Source organism: Vicugna pacos, unplaced genomic scaffold (genome assembly GCF_048564905.1).
Source record: "Vicugna pacos unplaced genomic scaffold, VicPac4 SAC-SAT, whole genome shotgun sequence".
NCBI classification, from domain to species: Eukaryota; Metazoa; Chordata; class Mammalia; order Artiodactyla; family Camelidae; genus Vicugna; species Vicugna pacos.
Genome location: NW_027328721.1, coordinates 52,365,741 through 52,371,740, shown reverse-complemented (window position 1 = coordinate 52,371,740; position 6,000 = coordinate 52,365,741).

The window sequence follows — 6,000 nt, the reverse complement described above, 5'->3', positions numbered from 1 at the left end:
AGCATTCCCTGGCACAGAGATATTAGGAAAACACTCAGGGGAGACGAGCACAGGCATTCCATTAGAACCCACGTGCTGCCGACCGTTGGTGGAACCTCCCCACGCTCAGGATTCCGGAAACATTGTCATTGAGTGGGGGAGCTCGAGAGACAACTCCACGCAGCTCTCTTCAGTCACAGGTGTTCCCTGCTCTTTGAAGTGCGAGAAATACCTTCCCTGAACTTGGGGAGGCAGCCTCTGTCACTGGGACTTCCTGCAAACCCCCCTAGCATTCCCTGGCACAGAGACATTAGGAAAACCCTCAGGGGAGACCAGCTCAGGCATTCCGTTGGAACCAAATCGCTGCCGACCGTTGGTGGAACCTCCCCACGCTCAGGATTCCGGAACCATTGTCATTGAGTGGGGGACCTCGAGAGACAACTCGACGCAGCTCTCTTCAGTCACAGGTGTTCCCTGCTCGGGGAAGTCCGAGAAATAACTTCCCTGCCCTTGGGGAGTCAGCCTCTGTCACTGGGATTTCCTGCAACAACCCCTAGCATTCCCTGGCACAGAGACATGAGGAAAACCCTCAGGGGAGACGAGCACAGGCATTCCCTTAGAAACCACGCGCTGCCGATCGTTGGTGGAACCTCCCCACGCTCAGGATTCCGGAAACATTGTCATTGAGTGGGGGAGTTTGAGAGACAACTCGACGCAGCTCTCTTCAATCACAGGAGTTCCCTGCACGGGGAAGTCCGAGAAATACCTTCCCTGACCATGGGGAGGCAGCCTCTGTCACTGGGATTTCCTGCAACCCCCCCTAGCATTCCCTGGCACTGAGACATGAGGAAAACCCTCAGGGGAGACGAGCACAGGCATTCCGTTAGAACCCACGCGCTGCCGACCGTTGGTGGAACCTCCCCACGCTCAGGATTTCGGAACCATAGTCATTGAGTGGTTGAGCTCGAGAGACAACTCCACGCAGATCTCTTCAGTCACAGGTGTTCCCTGCTCGGGGAAGTCCGAGAAATAACTTCCCTGACCTAGGGGAGGCCGCCTCTGTCACTGGGATTTCCTGCAACCCCCCTAGCATTCCCTGGCACAGAGACATGAGGAAAAACCTCAGGGGATACGAGCACAGGATTCCGTTAAAACCCACGCGCTGCCGACCGTTGGTGGAACCTCCCCACGCTCAGGATTCCGTAACCATAGTCATTGAGTGGGGGAGCTCGAGAGACAACTCCACGCAGCTCTCTTCAGTCACAGGTGTTCCCTGCTCGGGGAAGTCCGAGAAGTACCTTCCCTGAACTTGGGGAGGCAGCCTCTGTCACTGGGATTTCCTGCAAAACCCCCTAGCATTCCCTGGCACAGAGATATTAGGAAAACACTCAGGGGAGACGAGCACAGGCATTCCATTAGAACCCACGTGCTGCCGACCGTTGGTGGAACCTCCCCACGCTCAGGATTCCGGAAATATTGTCATTGAGTGGGGGAGCTCGAGAGACAACTCCACGCAGCTCTCTTCAGTCACAGGTGTTCCCTGCTCTTTGAAGTGCGAGAAATACCTTCCCTGAACTTGGGGAGGCAGCCTCTGTCACTGGGACTTCCTGCAAACGCCCCTAGCATTCCCTGGCACAGAGACATTAGGAAAACCCTCAGGGGAGACCAGCTCAGGCATTCCGTTGGAACCAAATCGCTGCCGACCGTTGGTGGAACCTCCCCACGCTCAGGGTTCCGGAACCATTGTCAGTGCGTGGGGGAGCTCGAGAGACACCTCCACGCAGCTCTCTTAAGTCACAGGTGTTCCCTGTCCGGAGAAGTCCGAGAAATAACTTCCCTGAACTTGGGGAGGCAGCCTGTGTCACTGGGATTTCCTGCAAACCCCCCTAGCATTCCCTGGCACAGAGACATGAGGAAAACCCTCAGAGGAGGCGAGCACAGGCATTCCGTTAGATCCCACACGCTGCCGACCGTTGGTGGAACCTCCCCATGCTCAGGATTCCGGAACCATAGTCATTGAGTTGGGGAGCTCGAGAGACAACTCCACGGAGCTCTCTTCAGTCACAGGTGTTCCCTGTCCGGGGAAGTCCGAGAAATACCTTCCCTGACCTTGGGGAGGCAGCCTCTATCACTGGGATTTCCTGCACCATCCCCTAGCTTTCCCTGGCACAGAGACATTAGGAAAACCCTCAGGGGAGACCAGCTCAGGCATTCCCTTAGAACCCACGCGCTGCCGACCGTTGATGGAACCTCCCCACGCTCAGGATTCCGGAACCATTGTCATTGAGTGGGGGACCTCGAGAGACAACTCGACGCAGCTCTCTTCAGTCACAGGTGTTCCCTGCTCGGGGAAGTCCGAGAAATAACTTCCCTGCCCTTGGGGAGTCAGCCTCTGTCACTGGGATTTCCTGCAACAATCCCTAGCATTCCCTGGCACAGAGACATGAGGAAAACCCTCAGGGGAGACGAGCACAGGCATTCCCTTAGAAACCACGCGCTGCCGATCGTTGGTGGAACCTCCCCACGCTCAGGATTCCGGAAACATTGTCATTGAGTGGGGGAGTTTGAGAGACAACTCGACGCAGCTCTCTTCAATCACAGGAGTTCCCTGCTCGGGGAAGTCCGAGAAATACCTTCCCTGACCATGGGGAGGCAGCCTCTGTCACTGGGATTTCCTGCAACCCCCCCTAGCATTCCCTGGCACAGAGACATGAAGAAAACCCTCAGGGGAGACGAGCACAAGCACTCCCTTAGAACCCAAGCGCTGCCTACCGTTGGTGGAACCTCCCCACGCTCAGGATTCCATAACCATAGTCAATGAGTGGGGGATCTCGAGAGACAACTCCACGCAGCTCTCTTCAGTCACAGGTGTTCCCTGCTCGGGGAATTCCGAGAAATACCTTCCCTGACCTTGGGGAGGCAGCCTCTGTCACTGGGATTTCCTGGAAACCCTCCTAGCATTCCCTGGCACAGAGACATGAGGAAAACCCTCAGGGGAGACGAGCACAGGCATTCCCTTAGAAACCACGCGCTGCCGACCGTTGGTGGAACCTGCCCACGCTCAGGATTCTGGAACCATTGTCATTGAGTAGGGGAGCTCGGGAGACAACTCCACGCAGCTCTCTTCAGTCACAGGTGTTCCCTGCTCGGGGAAGTCTGAGAAATAACTTCCCTGACCTTGGGGAGGCAGCCTCTGTCACTGGGGATTCCTGCAACCCCCCCTAGCATTCCCTGGCACAGAGACATGAGGAAAACCCTCAGGGGAGACGAGCACATGCATTCCCATAGAACCCACGCGCTGCCGACCGTTGGTGGAACCTCCCCACGCTCAGGATTCCGGAACCATTGTCATTGAGTGGGGGATCTCGAGAGACAACTCCACGCAGCTCTCTTCATTCACAGGTGTTCCCTGCTCGGGGAAGTCCGAGAAATACCTTCCCTGACCTTGGGGAGGCAGCCTCTGTCACTGGGATTTCTTGCAACCACCCCCCTAGCATTTCCTGGCACAGAGACATGAGGAAAACCCTCAGGGGAGACGAGCTCAGGCATTCCCTTCGAACCAACGCGCTGCCGACCGTTGGTGGAACCTCCCCACCCTCAGGATTCCGGAACCATTGTCATTGATTGGGGGAGCTCGAGAGACAACTCCACGCAGCTCTCTTCAGTAACAGGTGTTCCCTGCTCGGGGAAGTCCGAGAAATAACTTCCCTGCCCTTGGGGAGGCAGCCTCTGTCACTGGGATTTCCTGCAACAACCCTTAGCATTCCCTGTCACAGAGACATGAGGAAATCCCTCAGGGGAGACGAGCACAGGCATTCCCTTAGAACCCATGTGCTGCCGACCGTTGGTTCAACCTCCCCACGCTCAGGATTCCGGAACCATTGTCACTGAGTGGGGTAGCTCGAGAGAAATCTCCACGCAGCTCTATTCAGTCACAGGTGTTCCCTGCTAAGGGAAGTGCGAGAAATACCTTCCCTGACCTTGGGGAGGCAGCCTCTGTCACTGGGATTTCCTGCAACCCCCCCTAACATTCCCTGGCAGAGAGACATGAGGAAAACCCTCAGGGGAGATGAGCACAGGCATTCCCTTACAACCCACGCGCTGCCGACGGTTGGTGGAACCTCCCCACGCTCAGGATTCCGGAACTATAGTCATTGAGTGGGGGATCTCGAGAGACAACTCCACGCAGCTCTCTTCAGTCACAGGTGTTCCCTGCTCGGGGAAGTCCGAGAAATAGCTTCCCTGACCTTGGGGAGGCAGCCTCTGTCACTGGGATTCCCTGCAAACACTCCTAGCATTCCCTGGCACAGAGACATGAGGAAAACCCTCAGGGGAGAACAGCTCATGCATTCCGTTGGAACCCACGCAGTGCCGACCGTTGGTGGAACCTCCTCACGCTCATTGTTCCGGAAAAATTGACAGTGCGTGGGGGAGCTCGAGAGACAACTCCACGCAGCTCTCTTCAGTCACAGCTGTTCCCTGTCCGGGGAAGTCCGAGAAATACCTTCTCTGACCTTGGGGAGGCAGCCTCTGTCACTGGGATTTGCTGCAAACCCCCCTAGCATTCCCTGGCACAGAGAAATTAGGAAAACCCTCAGGGGAGACCAGCTCAGGGATTCCGTTGGAACCCACGCGCTGCCGACCGTTGGTGGAACCTCCCCACGCTCAGGGTTCCGGAACCATTGTCAGTGCGTGAGGGAGCTCGAGAGACAACTCCACGCAGCTCTCTTCAGTCACAGGTGTTCCCTGCTCGGGGAAGTCCGAGAAATACCTTCCCTGACCTTGGGGAGGCAGCCTCTGTCACTGGGATTTTCTGCAACACCCCCTTGCATTCCCTGGCACAGAGACATGAGGAAAACCCTCAGGGGAGACGAGCACAGGCATTCCCTTAGAACCCACGCGCTGCCGACCGTTGATGGAACCTCCCCACGCTCAGGATTCCGGAACCATTGTCATTGAGTGGGGGACCTCGAGAGACAACTCGACGCAGCTCTCTTCAGTCACAGGTGTTCCCTGCTCGGGGAAGTCCGAGAAATAACTTCCCTGCCCTTGGGGAGTCAGCCTCTGTCACTGGGATTTCCTGCAACCACCCCTAGCATTCCCTGGCACAGAGACATGAGGAAAACCCTCAGGGGAGACGAGCACAGGCATTCCCTTAGAAACCACGCGCTGCCGATCGTTGGTGGAACCTCCCCACGCTCAGGATTCCGGAAACATTGTCATTGAGTGGGGGAGTTTGAGAGACAACTCGACGCAGCTCTCTTCAATCACAGGAGTTCCCTGCTCGGGGAAGTCCGAGAAATACCTTCCCTGACCATGGGGAGGCAGCCTCTGTCACTGGGATTTCCTGCAACCCCCCCTAGCATTCCCTGGCACAGAGACATGAAGAAAACCCTCAGGGGAGACGAGCACAAGCACTCCCTTAGAACCCAAGCGCTGCCTACCGTTGGTGGAACCTCCCCACGCTCAGGATTCCGGAACCATAGTCAATGAGTGGGGGATCTCGAGAGACAACTCCACGCAGCTCTCTTCAGTCACAGGTGTTCCCTGCTCGGGGAATTCCGAGAAATACCTTCCCTGACCTTGGGGAGGCAGCCTCTGTCACTGGGATTTCCTGGAAACCCTCCTAGCATTCCCTGGCACAGAGACATGAGGAAAACCCTCAGGGGAGACGAGCACAGGCATTCCCTTAGAAACCACGCGCTGCCGACCGTTGGTGGAACCTGCCCACGCTCAGGATTCTGGAACCATTGTCATTGAGTAGGGGAGCTCGGGAGACAACTCCACGCAGCTCTCTTCAGTCACAGGTGTTCCCTGCTCGGGGAAGTCTGAGAAATAACTTCCCTGACCTTGGGGAGGCAGCCTCTGTCACTGGGGATTCCTGCAACCCCCCCTAGCATTCCCTGGCACAGAGACATGAGGAAAACCCTCAGGGGAGACGAGCACATGCATTCCCATAGAACCCACGCGCTGCCGACCGTTGGTGGAACCTCCCCACGCTCAGGATTCCGGAACCATTGT